A 17,499-nucleotide genomic window follows, 5' to 3' on the forward strand; every position below is an offset into this window, starting at 1 on the left:
TATCACATACAATATCTCGACTTGACTCGTGTGTCTCGATGGTTAAAGAAAAAAAGTAAAGCTACCTAGATGGGAAATTCAATATCGTGAGAGTGTGACCATCTGGTCACAGAGTGTGTGAATCTAAGCGAGTATAAAGCAGAGAATAATAAGGTTGAAGTATGAAAGTGTGAGAATGTGTGTGTGTGTGTGTGTGTGTGTGTGTGCGTGCGCGCGTGCGTATGTTGTGTGTGAAAGTATGAATGTATCTCCACATATACTCCCCTCTAAGAGTCTATGGATAAATAGGCACAAATTGTACTTTCTTAGGTTTATTGCATATTTTCTTTGGTGTATTGTACGCCACAGCCATGTTTTTTATCGATTTTTCTTGTGGCAATTCAGGTTTCTTCTGCATTGGGTAAGAAGACTTCAACCTTTTTGTCGATAGGGCTACGTCACGGCCATTCATATGGATTACATAAACATGTTCATTTTTCTTACGTACCACTTCATGTGGCCCGGTATAAAGATGTTGGAGTGGCTTTCGAATACTTCCCTGACGAAAACGTATATGGTCTTTTCTAATCGCTGCTGTCGGAAGGCTGTTCGTTTTCCATAGTGATGCGGACATTAATTGTGGACAGAGTTGCCGTATGCGTTTACGAAATGCCATGACGAAGGTCTTCGTATCTTCTGTAGGATCTCGATCTTCTCCTCGCATATTTTCAGTGCGCCGTGACTAACTTTGCTGGAAAATATTTCAGATCTTCTTTCAGGCATGTGCAAAGGCTTAGCAATACTGTAGGCAATAGGTCGAGCCATTATCTCCCATCTTCATGGCAGATATAGAAGTTTTAAGGATGTGTCTCTCAATCAGACCGTTTGACCGCTGGGTGATAAGGAGATGTTCTAATCTTCTTGCTATCCAGGAATTTCGAGAGTGCTTGGAAAAGATTAGCCTCGAATTGTTTGCCTTAATCAGTAGTGATAACGACAGGAGTGCCAAAACGTGCTATCCAGCTGTCGATGAATACTGCAGTAACTGTCTGCGTGGTCATGTTGGGGAGTGATATGGCTTCAGGCCATTTGGAAAAGTGATTAAATAATATCTCTATCCTCTTACTTTCGAAAGAGGGTCGACGAGATTCAGATGGACTTGGAAACACTGGTCTGGCGTTGGAATCTTTTTGGGTATATTTCTGGTATGCTGTTGGATTTTGCTACGCTGACACTGAAGACAGGTACGTTCCCAGTGAGTGATGTCTCTATTGATTCCCGGCCAAACGAATTTTTGTTTGATGGCTCTGCCGTTGAGGTGTGTCATTCCAGGCACAGCGTCGAAGATTCATCTCCTCAGAGTTCCTGGGACGTACGATCGTATTGTTCCTTTTGAGCAGTCGCAGTAAAGTGGTGTGGTTGAATCTGATAACGTGAATTCTTTTAATTCTAAAATTGATTCGCCTTTCAAAAGTTCTTGAAGCTTTTCATCTTTCGCCTGTTCCGGATAGTTCTTCCATAGTTATTACAGGCATTTGGATAGCGTTGATGCATGATAACGTGTCAAGAACGACATTATTCTGTCCAGTGATATGTATAATATTTGTGATGAATTAAGCAATTAAATCTAACAGTTGAACTTGCCGAGGTGCTTTATCCAATCGCTGCATGAGTTGGCTTGTGATCAGTTCTAATAGTATCTATGTGATCTAGAAGGATGTCTTTAAAATATTTAATACCTTCGTAGATCGCTAGAAGCTCTCGGTCATATTATATTTCTTTTGTGTATCACTGAAAAAACTGATGAGTTTTTTAGAATAAAATGCTATAGGTTACAATTGATCATTGCTCACCTAATGAATCTCCGATGGCAGTATCCGATGCATCAATGGAGAGAAGTAGCGTTGCTCCTTCGATCGGGTGTGCTAATAGAATGGCGTTTGTGAGCTCCGCTTTGCAGGCTTCAAATGCGGCGATAGTCTCGGCATTCCAAGGCACAGGTCTTTTATCATTTTTCTTGCTATCTTTCAATAGCTCGTTTAGCGGTCTTTGATTTTTGACTGCATGCTTCAGATGGCGACGATAATATAATAATTTAACATGCCAAGAAATCTACGGAGTTGAATTATCTCAGGTCGAGTAAAATTTGTAATTGCTTTTACCTTGTCTGCCCGAGATTTGATAATCTCGCTGTTGATCTCATGTCCGAGAAATTCTATGTTCCTCTGCCCAAAATTGCACTTAATTGAGTTGATCGTTATGCCTGCCTCCTGGAATCGCTGGAAGACTTGACGTAGATTTTTTTATGTTGCTCCTCTGTTGAAGCTATGAGCACGTCATCTATGTAAACGAAACAACATTCTAACACTTGTAGGACCTGGTTCATGAGTCGCTAAAAGATTTGTGCCGCATTCCATAGACCGAAAGTCATGGTTACGAATTCGAACAGACTAAAAGGCGTAGTTTCCGCCATCTTTGGAATGTCTTCCTCGAGAATAGATACCTGATGATATGCTTTAACTAGCTCAAGCGTGATGAATATATGTTTTCCGTGTAGATGGTTGGCGATGGTCGTGTATAAGAGACGGCAGCGGGTATCTGTTTGAAGTGGTCACCGCGTTCAGACCTCGGTAATCCCCACAAGGTCTCCACACTCCGGATTGCTTCTTCGTATCAGATGCAATGATGCCTCCTAAGGGTTATTGGAAGGTCGGCAGATCCCAAGCTGCATCAAATGTGCGACTGCTTTCGCAGTTCTTAGCTTGTCTGGTAGTCGTCGCAGCTGGCAACTGGAGGACTTTAGTTTGAATGTGGTGAAAAATTCCATGTGCCCTGTCTGACGGTAACTGCGATTCTTTGGTAATTCTCGAGTCCGCCAGGAAATGAAATCTATTGTCTTGACGGAAGCGTAGGCAATTTGTCGCTTAAACCTTGGGATATTTAGTTGCGTTATCTTATCGATAGAGAAAGATGCTCGCCCTGAATGCCCATTATAAAGCCGTGTTTGAGTAAGTCTGCTCCTATGACCGAACGTAAGACGTCAGCCACGGTGAATTGCCATGTGATTGCTGGTCTGCGTATTCTAAGATCTAGCGTAAGTATTTTTTGTCCATATGTTTTGACCTGTGAGCCGTTGACAGCGTACAGAACGAGTGGCGTCGGTAAGACTATTTTTTTGATTCCCGACAACGGTAAAAGCGAAATGTCCGCATATGTATCGATGAGAAAGCTTGTTGCTCTGTCGGTAACATGGAGTCGAGAAGATACTTTGAGTCGTTAGTCGTTCCGATTGACGGTTTTCCTGAATTGCTTTTGCTTGTACTAGAGGGTGGCGTGCATTTGCGTGTTTGATCGCCAAATCTCTGATGGTAATAGCACTGACTTGACTTGAGTTGACTCTTTTGTTGTGGTGTTTTTCGTGCGCCTTGCCTAGTAGTCGTGTGCGATTTTTACTGCGGCTCCTTGCTCGGGATTGTTTGGTCAGCTTTTCAAGCAGTTGTCAATGTCAGCTTGAGTAGTCAATGTAGCCATTTGCTTGATCAACTGTTGCTAATATCTTGATAAATCTTGATAATTTGTTGGAATAATTTGATATCTGGTTCAGTGTATTTTCGTTCCTGATTGCTGAGTTTTCTTCTCCTATGGATGCGTTAACTGGAAGGGCTGGCGGCGGCATCCTTGGTAATGACATGTGCTCGTAATAATGGCGCGCGATTGTGCGATTCGCGGTTGCGATCTGTTGATCACGTCAAGTGATCGCCTCTGCAGATCACGTCGGGATCACCAATTATAACGGATTGCTACATATAATAAATATAGGTAATGGAGGAAACTTAGAATGTTCAAATAACAATGTTCGTTTATTATCATATACAATATTAACTCGACTTGACTCGTATGCCTCGACGGTTAAAGAATGAAGAAGAAAAATAAACTATCTAGATGGGAAATTCAGTATCGTATTCGTGAGAGCGCTTCATCTGGTCGCGAAGTATGTGAATCTAAGCGAGTATAAAGCAGGTTGAAGTAAAAGTGAAAAAGTGTGAGAATGTGTGTATGTGTGTGTGTGTATGTGGAAATGTGAATGTGTCTCCATATATACTCAAGTCCTCTCTTTCCTTCGACGATGCGACGCATCAATAGAAACGTTACATAAAGCGTTACATGTGATATTTTGAAAGTTAATTAATCTGTCATACAATGATCTAGTTTATACCGAATACTTGATATGCGTATTAAGGTTACGTTCCAAAACGTTCTCTCCGAGAAAAATTTTACTCAAAATATATAGTACACGTAACATATACTATAATAAAATTTTCGTCAAAGGACTTTTGGATTGTAGCCTAGGTACCATATTCACACCAAATCACTTGATACGCTTAGTATAAACGCTAACGGATTATTTTGATCTGATACTTCTGAATCATAAGTATCAGATCAAGCTGATATCAAATGGTATTAAAAAATCTCAGCATGCTGTAAACGCTGGGTTCGTTTTGTATTGTATATTAAAATTCGCCATTGCTTTTAAATTCAAGTTAGAAGTTTTACATTTTGAAAAGCAGTAAAGATATCATGTCACCTAATCTGACCTGTTCTGAGGCAGATCGGTGTAAATAAGGACGTATCAAATATTTAATTCGCAACAATTTGATACGCGTACATATTAACCGATTTAAGGGTGTAAAAAGAGTGAATCGACAATTCATTAATGGCTATGTTCACTAATGGATATGTTATGTAATATTACATACGTCGGTTTTTTTGTCGAACGACGAATTTTCAAACATGTTAAGACAGAGAGGATCTCGGACTTCTTTGCCTCTTAAAGCCAATCAACAGACTTGAAAAATTTATCGTATGACAAAAAACGGACGCATGTAATATTGGCCTAATAGATAACATCAGCCTAACAAATTAATGAATTGCATGACAGATTATATAATTTTCAAAATACCACGTAGAAAAAATATCATGGAGAAAAAAGCCTCATCCTATATCTTTTCTGTCAATATTCCGTTTCACTGTTTTTTTCTCCATGGAGACGTAACCTAAGTAAACGTTGTTAAATATGCATGATGAAATTAAAACTTTTTAAAATTTTCATAAATGCATTAATCTATGAAACAAACATATGAATTACGTTTAGATAGAAATCATTGATCTATAAAAAAGTTATAAGCCGATTGGTGAATCATAACGCATTTTATATGTGTGCGTACACATTAGGAGGGCCTTACCTTAAATGTGGGTAATTTATACATCGAATGACAATTTTTTAAAGACGTATAAAATCATGTGATGTCCAATCATGCAGTATCCAATAATGCCGTGTCTAATAATGCGGTGTCCAATAATACGTGTCCAATAATACAGTGTCCAATAATGTCGTGTCCAATAATGCGGTGTCCAATCGTGCAATGTTCGTGTCCAATAATTATATGTCCAAAAAAAGGTCATCCATGTGAATGTCACCCACGCACTTCCCCCAATACGCATGCATGCACGCACGCACGCGAGGTGTAAATCCGATCGTGTAACCTTCCCGTGGTACATTTTGGGTAATGCTAATACCGGCAAAATTTTTAGAAATTTGCAGAAAAGACTACATAATGTACTACTCACTTCACTCAAATCACTCAGTGAAAAAAATTATAGCATAATGATAAAAAATCATTTTAAAGAGAAAATATTAAACTTGACTTACAATTAAAGAAGTTTTAATTAAAGTGACTTTAATATATTTTTTCGTACATCGTTTTGCGAACATTCTTCGCGGAGATGTGTAAAATTTGAATTTGAATTTTTTTAACGCTGATTTTAAGTGACTCTAATTTTGTTTAGTAGCTACATGTAAACTTCAAAATAGAATAACTTCGTTAAAAATCATTGTATCAAGATATTTAAAATAGCATTTTACAGTTTGAAATCTCTATTTTTCAGATCGCTATTTTAAAAACTTCTCATGGAGATTTTATAAAGTTACACAAACATAAATGAAGATATATCAGATCTCAAAATTTTTTACGAAATTTGCGGAGTTCCATGGAGTGGATTAAAAACTGTACACAAATTGCAATTTACATGATTCAAAAGATCAAATCTTTACCTTTAATTTGCTTTTCCACACAATTTTTTTTCATCAAACGAAGCAAAAGGTCATTGAAGCAAAAAGGACATTTCGGGGCCCCAAACAAAAAAAAGAAAAAATAACACACCTTATCCGCTTGGGGTCTAACCGCCTAGAAGTTACAGCATAAACAATGAGTAGTTTACACGAGGATTCAATCCGAGTCGGAATGTAAAAACCAGCCAACTGCAGTCGAGCATTTCCCTGTTACAATTGAACGTCCCAAGAGGATTCGACCAATCCCCGAATTCTAACCTGAGGCTATGGTGGAATACGGGATTCGCGGTTCCGGGTACTAAAGCGGCTGCGATTGATTTTATCCAGGTTGCCGATTGGCTAGATACGAGCATTAGATATAGCGATTATGATCGACTCTGAATCGTTCCGGTTGAACGATTGCTTCCCCGTTTCTTCCTACTAGGAATCTTTCCAAGATCTCAGGGCACTCGAAGCAACTTGTGACCGTGCGAAGGGTAACGAGTATCAAAGAGCACGCGAGGGAAGTCTCAAATCGCTGGGAGTAACTGAAGACGTAATGTCACAATACCCTGGAATAATTCTCCTTTTCGTGAATGGATAACGAAGTATAACATTCAGTGCATTTAATCGTTCCGTTCTCCTTAATGATAAAATAAGGCGGATGCGCAACAACCATTACGGACCCATGCGACGTAAGGATTGACCACTAGGAAGCGTCGATAGGGAAGCACGAACGCGGGAATACAGGGCACATGTTCTGTGGTTCATTTACGATGAGGTTTCAATTAGCGAAAAGTAAAATAGTCGCTTTGTTACCTTGAGGTGCATTGCTTAGATGCACACTCTGGAGTGTTCCCAATTGCCAGTAAGAAGGAAGAGAGGAATATCAAGGCCTCTGTTACTCTCTGGGCGAATTCGGCTGCTGATTTCGGTCGCATTAATAGCCACGCGCGATCACTTTTCGTTAGTGTTTTGCAACGAATGATTATATCGTCAATGTTAATAAGCGAGAAGGTGGAGATAATCACTAAACACACTTAATTAAGTATATATTTTAAAACGATTCATATCAGTACATTGATTACCGGAGTAATAAATCTTACGCGAGAGTAAGATTAGTTTTAATTTAAATTTGGATTACGAACTAGAAATTAGAACTTGCAATTATTAATAGAATTAGGAATTGAATTAGCAAAAAAAAGTTGTGTTCGGACTTAGAACAATAATTCACACACAGCGCTTAAACTTAGGGCGGCGAAAATGGCCGTACAATGGAAGGAGAGTGAATCTTGCGTGCGTCCACTCTATATATCACTCACTGCTGCTCTCTGATTTCTCTTTTATCCCTAAGACCCCCTTCCATTGACCGTGCTTGGTAGATGTGGGGAGAAGCGTACGTTCCAAGAGATTCTCGCGTGTATCACTCGGGGCTATTAGTAAGTCTGTTCGGAAAAGTCATTGGACAAAAATGAAGTTATTGCGGACGTGTTGCGAACAAATGACAAGGAAATGCTCGATTGCAGGTAGTTAGTTCTTACATTCTGACCCGGATTGAACCCTCGGTTTGAGAGTTAATGGTCTAAACTAGGCCATTATCCGTTTGGAATATTTCTAGCTCATGAAGACAGTAGAGGATGAGAAAAGTTTTTTAGAGCGGTCTTTTTACTGTCTAGGCTGCAACTTCTAGGCAGTTAGGCCCCAAGCAGGTGGGATGTTATTTTTTTTTGTTCAGGGCTCCTACGGCACTCCAATAAGCATTAATCTATATATCTCACTGTCTACATGACAGATTTTCTAATTTTCTAATAATTCAACAATTCAACTATACAATTATAAAATTGTATATATACAATTATAAAATTGTGCGCCTCTTTGCAGGGAGGAGGGGAAGTGATAGTCGTTTCGTGTAGAAATCGAAACCCATGTGAAACAGTACAATTAGACCTCATTTTATCTCTATGATAGATTTCCTAATCTGAATAGTCGTGAACTTTAACTCTTAATGCCTCGATTCGCGGGGCAAAGCGATATTTTTTTTTGCCAGATTCTTTCATTTCATACAAAAATGCGTCGAATAAATCTAATTTCATCAAAATCGATAAGCAGGACACAATTCTAGGCAATTATCAAAAAAAGTTCGGAACTATTATCCTACAAAGCGAGATATTGATCATTAAAGTTAACAACTATTGAAGTTAGGAAATCTATCAGTCACGAAATACCGCAATGTAAACATGCGCTGTGATTCACAAATTCGCTATTTAAAATCGAGTTTTCTGCTCTAAAATTTACACAAATTTACTATTTTAAAATTTACTATGTAAATTTTACTGTTTTAAAACAGATTTTTTACTCTAAAATATAAATTCACTACTTTAAAACAAATTCTTTGCTCTGAAAAATTCACTATTTTAAAAATAAATTACTGCTTTTAAAACAACAATAATAGAAGAAAATAATTTGTGATTTTAAAGTAGTAAATTTGTTTTTTTAAAGCAATCAATTTGTTTATAAAGTAATGAATTTGTTTATAAACTTGTTTTAAAGTAGCAGTGACCGCAGCGCATGCTTGCATCGTAGTATTTCGTGGCTAAGAGATTTCTTGATTTCAATAGTCATCAACTTAAACGCTCAATAATTTGCTTTATAGGGCAATTCCGAGTTTTTTTCTGCCAGACGCTTTCATTTTATGCGTCAAATGAGCCTAATTTCATTAAAATCGGTTTAGAGGCAGTTCTTCTGCATAATTGCCAAAAAAAAGTGTAAAGACTTCAGTTTAAATTAAATTTGGCGCCCATCAATTCGTTAGTAATGCTTAGTTTGTGCTGTTATTTTGACGCGAAAATCAGAGATAACGCTGCAATGAGAGCGCGTTGCAAGCGTTAGTTGCGGTGCTCGAGTCAATCCTTTTTCCGATTTTCTCTCTCTCTCTCTCTCTCTCTCTCATTCTCTCTCTCTCTCTCTCTAATGTCTGGCGTTCTGCGGACCATTTGTAAGCCGTACTCGGTAAGATTAATCATCACTTTATGTTCATTGCGAGATTGGCATCGATTACTGCTATGTCGTTAGGTAATTACTCGCGTCGTCTAATAAACGCCTATGTTGTAGATTTTTTAGTTTTTCGTATTTTGACCTAGTAATGTGATACCGATATCCAAGTGTCATAACGCACGCAATTACGTTTCTATTCTTTCGATCTGTATGTTTCAAATATTTATCTGAATTTCTATTAAACTGCCTTATGGCTTATAAGTCAGAAACAAATGAGTAACATGTTTTTGTGAATTTAGTGATTTCCTGCCAATCTTCCTTCGCTATTAGTTAGTCATCGCCGGCGCCCAGATACGCTCGGCGCTACATTGAGCAGCAGCCAAGATTGGTGACCCCGATGTAAATGCTTTGCGTTCCATTTAATCTAACGCGTGTTTTAACAAGCCGCAGGCATGTCTAGTGACTCAGGCGATCCTCTCTCGGGCGATCAGGGCAGCGGTGCATTGTCGCGTATAGTTGAAGTGCCTGTGCTTGCGTGAGTCGGAATCAGATCTATGTCGTTCTGAAAATCGAAGCCAGATCTATGGTTCGTACAAATGGAAGTTCAATTTCTCACCTAGATATAACTGTAGATGAGACGAATTACATGATACAGTGCCTCGATAATGATTCCTTGAGTTAGCAATATCATGTTTAATCCGCTCGTGACAGATAGATATGCCGCGCTCAAAGACAGATTAATTAAGAGTTTCATGAATAGCGCCGAAAAGAAACTGTATAAGTTATTAAATGAGGTTGATATAAGTGACCGCCGTCTGTTGCAATTGTTCCGTCGGATGAGAGTTCTCGCGCAAAACGGCGTGTCAGAGGAAGTGCTTAAATTTTTATAGCTGTAGCGCCTACCACAACAAGTGACTATATTAACATTTACTAAGCACGAACTCGAAGAGTTATCGCAACTAGCAGACTGAATAACAGACGTGCTATCCGCTGGCGTTAACGCTGTCGCAGCAGTTAACCGACAAAAGTCAACTCGACGAATTCACAAATGACGCGATTCTAGATCAGATGGAGAAATTGAAAACTCGTTTATCGCATAACAAGTCATAGGCCTCGCGGAATTCTCGTCGCAGAAAGTTCAAGATCACAATGAGCAAATCCTGCTGGTATCATCGACGCTTTGGCGGCAAAGCTACTAGGTATATAACTTTGCTTCCGCCGTTTTTTTCCGAAATTCGAAGCTTTATTGTAAAAAAACTGGTTATACATTTATGATTCAAAGTATTGTCCATCGCTATTTTCTCCCATCTTTCGGGTAGCGTACGAATCTCGCGTCGAAAAAACTGGTCATCTTTTGAGGCTATCCACGAATCGATTCAATTTTTTACTTCTTCATAAGATCGGAAGTGCTAGTCAGCCGTGTGCCATTGATCGAAACAAGTGATAGTTAGAGGGAGCAACGTCTGGAGAATACGGTGGGTGGGGTAGGACTTCCCATTTCAACGTTTCCAAGTATGTCTTGATCACACAATGCTCGACCCCATGTTGCTTTCGCAACATGGGGTCGAGCATTGTCATGCTGCAAAATCACTTTATCGTCTCTCGTTGTATTGCGGCCGTTTGTCTTTCAATGCTCGGCTCAAACGCATCAATTGCGTTCGATACCGATCGCCTGTGATTGTTTCAGTTGGTTTTAACAGTTCATAATACACTACGCCGAGCTGGTCCCATCAAATACAGAGCATGACCTTGGACGTCAAAATCACCGTTCTTGAAGCGTTGAAATCACTTACGACACGTTCTTTCACTAATAGCGGCCTCACCATAAGTATTTGAGAGTAGAAAGTATTCGATGAGCCTCAGCCGCAGATTTCTTCATATTGAAGCAAAAAATTAAAACTTCCCGCAAATGACGAGAATTTGGCTCGTAAACTGACATTTTCAATCGAGAATAACTTTATGATGCAGACACAAATCGACTAATGTTTCTATGGGGTTATGTTGACAGATGCTCAAGTTTATTGTATGACATCTATGATCTATTTATTTCGACCACCACTTACCGCTAAAGGAAAACGGCGGAAGCAAAGTTGTACACCTAATATTAAGTGTACACAATCCTGCAGCTGGAAGCCAGCGATACAGGAAAACTAGAGGCCGAACTATTTCCGGCGGCAGATAGTTTGGCCATGGCAACTCGCTGTCTCATAATCAGAGATCGTGTTATCGGAATTAAACTTTGGTGGACACTGGAGTTGATGTTTCGACCATTCTTGTCTCAAGACGCGATTGTACGCATATTATCGGGTACTCTATGCTGCAAACGGAACGATCATCCCTACGTATGGACAAAAATTAATCCAGCTTGATTTGGGATTTCGTATTTTTCAATGGTCTTTTATAATCGCCGACGTTTTATTACTGGACACTTTCATTACTGACTCAGATTTTCTAGCACATTTCAATTTGTTGCCTGATATATGGCAAAAGCATTTGATCGACAGTAGCATGATTCTTAAAGCTCTCTGTTTAGTTTGTCAACAAAGCTTCCTCGATTAACAGCGTTGGCCGACGACTGCCCATACAAAAAAATCCTAAGCAAGTTTCCAAAAATAACTAGAACGTCGATCACACAAACAAACCGCACATTAAACATATTGTATAATCGAAACAACGGGTCTATCCCGTTCATTAAACAAAATCAGACTCTATTCAGAAAAACTCAAAGCAGCTAAACAAAAGTTTAAGTACATGATGCAACAAGGTCTTCCAAGAGCCCTTAGGCCCCTACATCATATACAGAAGAAGAATAGCAATTGGCGACCATGTGGAGATTACCGCAAACTTAATGAGGTAGTTAGATTACTCAATTTCTTGCAGGATAGCACACACTTCTTGCATGGCAAAACCGTGTTCTCTATGGTAGATCTAAGGTGTGCATATCAACAGATTTCAGTTCTGCGAATCAGATATTCCTAAAACCGCAATCATTACACCGTTCGGATTTTTCGAATTTCCTTATATGACATTCAGACTTCTAATGCAGCACAAACATTATGGACCACGTAACTGCAGGACTTGATTACTATTTTACTTATATTGATGACATTTTAATCGCTTCGCAGAATGAAACACATCATAAGGAACATCTAGAAATACTATTCGACAGATTTCAAGTATGGCATAGCAATCAATCCGAATAAATGTGTGTTCAGACAGAAAAGTGCCAGCTTCCTGGGACATACAATCAGCGCTGAAGACATTAAATCTTTACCCGAAAAAGTCCAAACTATCGCTAAATTTCAGGAACCAGCTACAGTCAAAAGACTTCGACGTTTCTTAGGAATGTTCAATTTCTATAACCTTTCTCAAAGACCTCGCAAGCATGCAAGCGTCATTGTTAAATGCAATCTCGGAGCATAAACGCAACAACAATAGAATGAATTCCTGAGCTCAATATAGTCCTTTCAACGAGTTAAGGAACATCTCGCTCAAACCACCTTGCTCGCATTTCCAGATAACAATGCAACTTTTATTACAGACAGACACCTCAGACAAAGCACTCGGTGTAATATTATAACAGCACAGCAACGGATTTTTATAATTACTCAGTTTCTTTTCAAGAAAACTCACGCCCACACAAATAAAGTATAGCATATATGATAGAGAATTATTAGTTATCTATCAAACATTTCCGATATATGCTAGAAGGAAACTTTCATGTTATCACGGATCATAAACTCATATACGCATCAAGAGGAAATTGGATCAAATGTCACTAAGACAAACCCATCAATTATTCTTCATTTTGGAGTTCATAACCGATGTATGTCACGTTTCAGATGCTGAAAACATTGTAGCAAATGCATTATCTCGTGTCGATCATGATGCCAACTAATCTCGATATGCAAGAGATTCTAGAAACTCAAGCCTCGGACGACGAATTGCAAATAACTGAAACAATCTATATCAATGTTTTTGAAGCTCAAAAAGTTTACCTTATTGGAAACAGTATACAGTCCAACATTACTGTGACATTTCAGAAGAAGAGATCAGATCATACATTCCTGGATCATTACGAAGTAGTTTTTGACATGGTGCATCAAATGTCTCATTCAAGCGGCAGAGCAATTCTCCGGCAAATTGCGCAAAAATTTGTGTTGTCCTCCATGGCTAAAGACATTAAAGAGTCGGCCCACTTGTCTAGCATGCCAGCAATCTAAAATTTATCGGCCAACCGACCAACCAAATTCTCGCCTACCAAAATATCAATATCAGATACTCGTTTCAAGCACATATATCGTTATCGTCGGTGTTCTATTCAAAGATTTCAGGTATTTATATAGGAATGATTGACTGATTTATTCGTTGACCGGAAGTTATTCCATTACAGGATTGCACTGCAGACACGATGGCGAAGATGTTTTTCATTGGGTAGTCAGATTTGGAACTCCATGCTTGATCACGACTAATCAAGACTCGCAATTCGAAGCGCCGCTGTTCGACGCATTAATCAAACTCGTCGGTTCTAAATGTTGTGGGACAACTGAATACCATCCAGAATCTAATGGCATCGTCGAACGACGGCATTGCTCCTTAAAAACTGCATTAATGTACTACGATGAAACTCAATGGACTGATACACTGTAGTATTCGGACTAAGAACTTGTTTCAAAAAGGAGGCATTTCTGTAACGGAATTAGTTTACAGAACTATGTTCAAATTACCGGGTGAGTTTTTTCTCCTCTGAAGAAATGCCGAGCAACGAATTTTCGTCGAGAATTTCCGTGTAATTATGCAAAAGTTACGCTTAGACCAACTTCTCACATTAGACCTAAGTTATTTTTCCATAAAGATTTGTATAACTGCTCTCACGTCTTCCTTAAAGTAAAAGGTAACAGGCGTCCCTTGAACCAACTGTACATCGGACCGCAGTAAAGTATTAGAACGCATTTTGAACAAAGTCTTTGTTATAGAAGTCGATGGCAGATGAGATATCAACATCACTGTCGATGAACTTAAGGCCGCTTATTTAATAATTCAGGACTCAGAAACTACTCCGTCTGCTATGTTTCTATCTTCAACTGACATTCCAGTGCAATATAAACCAAAGACATATCCTAGACCAGTAACCAAGCGAGAAACAGTTAGATTAAAGATTAATTTGCGCGATTTCATTAAGCGACTAATACCACTTACTTAGTATACCAGGTGTACAAGTATGAAATGACGAAAAATTTCCCAAAAAAAAACACGTTAAATTCGGAAGAATGATAAAAAGAGATTTATTCAAAGTATGCTCCATTGCTAGTTACACATTTTTCCCATCTTTTGGGCAATTTGTGGATACCACGCCAGTAAAAATCTTCCCCTTTTGCCGCGAACCATCGAGCCATTTTTTCACATCTTCGTACGAACCAAAGCGCTGCTCAGCAGGTGCGTGACCCATCGATGCAAACAAGTGATAATCGGAGTCAAGTCTGGTGAGTAAGCCGCATGGGGTAGAACTTCCCAGCTGAGTGCTTCCAACGTGTTCCGAACTGGTTTTGCCGTATGTGATGGAGCATTGTCATGGAGAAAAATGATCTTGTGTTGCCTCTTTTGGTATTCTGGTCGTTTTTTAAGCAGCGAATGGTTTAAATCAATCAATTGTTGTTGATAGCGTATTAATCGTTTCAATAGCTTCAATAGTTCATAATAGACCACATCCTTCTGGTCCCACCAAACACAGAGCATCGTCTTCCTGCCAAAGCGATTCGGTTTTGCGGTCGATGTGCGTCTGGGTCTACCCATGATTTTTTGTGCTTGGGATTCTCAAAAAAAATCCACTTTTCATCCTCAGCAACGATACGATGCAAGAATGACTTTCTTCTGTATCGTTCGAGCAAAATTTCACATGTGTTTTTACGCCTCTCCATCTGTCTCTCGTTCAATTCATGTGGCACCCATCTGTCGACTTTCTGAATCTTTCCCATCTTTCGTAAGCGATTGGAAACAGCTTGTTGAAACTAACGCTCAATTGCTCTGCGAATTGTTTTTGTGTTTGTGAATCATCTTCATCCAGCAATGCTTGCAATTCCACATTTTCGTACTTTTTGGGCGGTTTTCCATATTCCTTGTCTGCAACATCGAAATCTCCGAATTCTCGAATTTTGAAACGCTGAAACCATCGTTCACACGTTTTTTGCGATGGAGCATGTTCACCATAAGCTTCTCCAAGTAATCGGTATGATTCCGCAGCAGTTTTCTTCAAATGAAAATAAAAAATTAATGCTGTCTGCGAATGCTCCTTATTTGGTATAAATTTCATCACATTTTATTAAATACAGCAACACAATACTGTGCAAAACACTTTTCAATCAAATCACTTTGCGCGTTTAACACTTGTTGATGGTACAATAAAATGACATATAATATTAAATCTTTGTACTTCACACTGCATTGGTGCGCTATCTGTTTCTCAAATCGTCATTTCATACTTGTACACCTGGTAAGCATAAGTTTCTGTTTGTTTCATTTAATTTTATTTTCTGTCATTTTCGTTCTAGCGATAATTTAATCAGTATTTCTTTCTTTAACGTTTATACTGGGAGGGGAATACTGTGTTAATTACGGCGCTCGACTTCTTTTTTTCCGATTTTTCTTTCTCTCTTTCTCTGGTGTTATGGCGTTTCGCATGCGGATCTTTTGTAAACCTCAGCGATAGATTTCAGTTAGCGCTCGGTAAGATTAATAATCATTCTATGTTCACTGCGAGATCGACATCGGTTATTGCTCATGTCATTAGATTGCTCGTTAGATAAATGCTTATATTGTAGATTTTCTTAGTTTCTCGTGTTCTAACCTAGTAATGTAACATCGATATCTGAGCCGTCATATGCATGCAATTACGTCTCTACTTTTGTAATTTGTACGTTCTAAACAATCATATGAGTTTGTATTAAACTGCCTTAGGGCATATGAGTCAGAATCAATGAGTAACATTTATTTGCGAACTTAACGATTTCCTCCCCCCCCCGATCCTTCGCCATTAATTAGTCGTCGCCGGCGCCCAGACACACTCAACGTCACATTGTGCTACAATGTAGCCACATATCGAGTAACATCTACCGACAGTTGTCGATGTCGTTGTGCAGATATTTTATGGTGAAAAAGCTGCACAACGACATCGACAACTGTTGGTAAGCGTAAAAGATAGTCTTTTGTGTCAATTCAACTGACTCTCTTGCGAAGATTCAACTTTAATCTAATTTTATTGTAAACCAAAAGGTAATTATTAATTAAAGATAAAAATTAAGTATACTGGAATATCATAAATAGAAACTATTTCGCTAAACTGAGTAATGAGAGGAGAAACTCACAAAGGAAAGACAGTAAAATTGAAAATGCAAATATAAAGCTTGAAATACAAATATAAAGCTCGGATATACATAATAAATAGAATATAAAGCTCGGATATACGTAATAATGACAGAAATTGAAGATTATTATCACTTAAAATATATGTATATATATCTAAGCTTTATATTAGGTGTAGTAAAAACAAATCCATTATTTTTCCATTCAATTTCATGCAAAAATAATGGATTTCTTTTCCATTGTTCACACGTTTTTTGTGATGGAGCATGTTCACCATAAGCTTCTCCAAGTAATCGGTAAGTAAAAAGAAATCCATTATTTTTGCATGAAATTGAATGCAAAAATAATGGATTTCTTTTTACTATACCTAATATAAAAATTTAGATATATACATATATTTTAAGTGATAATAATCTTCAATTTCTGTCATTATTACGTATATCCGAGCTTTATATTCTATTTATTATGTATATCCGAGCTTTATATTATATTTGTATTTCAATGCATTTTCAATTTTACTCTTTCCTTTGTGAGTTTCTCCTCTCATTACTCAGTTTAGAGAAATAGTTTCTATTTATATTATTCCAATATACTTAATACATATAGATACACATACTTAGTATATATAGTATATATAGTATAGGTTTTAAATGATAATCATCAAATAACCGTTAGGAATAAAATGATATGCAACAACTTGTTTTATCGTGAAAAATACCAGCAAACATAATTAAAGCATGCATGTAAATAGCATGTAGTTTTCTGTATTTTACCTGTAATTATAAATTTAACAAAGAAAATAAGCAAAACGAAAGAAAATAAGCAAAAAGAATGAAAAATTAAAAGTAAAATAAATAGCAAAAATTACTATTATATATGTAGGGGAGAAACATATGCTAATTAGAATTTATTACATTCATTACATTATAATTACAAATACAATTACATTAATCAAAATTTCACATTTAAGATATAATTTCAAATAAAAGGATCATGTAATCCAAATTGACACTTGATATTCATCAATTTTGTCCAATTCATCTATATATAATTCATAT

At 37.9% G+C, this 17,499-nt stretch overlaps 1 pseudogene; it reads right to left on the reverse strand.

Annotated features, from left to right (window-relative positions):
* Positions 1-9,546: 9,546 nt before the first annotated feature.
* On the reverse strand, positions 9,547-11,592 carry LOC108688535 (annotated as a pseudogene).
* Between the last annotated feature and the right edge of the window lie 5,907 nt (positions 11,593-17,499).

The sequence above is a fragment of the Atta colombica genome, unplaced genomic scaffold (assembly GCF_001594045.1).
Source record: "Atta colombica isolate Treedump-2 unplaced genomic scaffold, Acol1.0 scaffold235, whole genome shotgun sequence".
Lineage (NCBI taxonomy): Eukaryota > Metazoa > Arthropoda > Insecta > Hymenoptera > Formicidae > Atta > Atta colombica.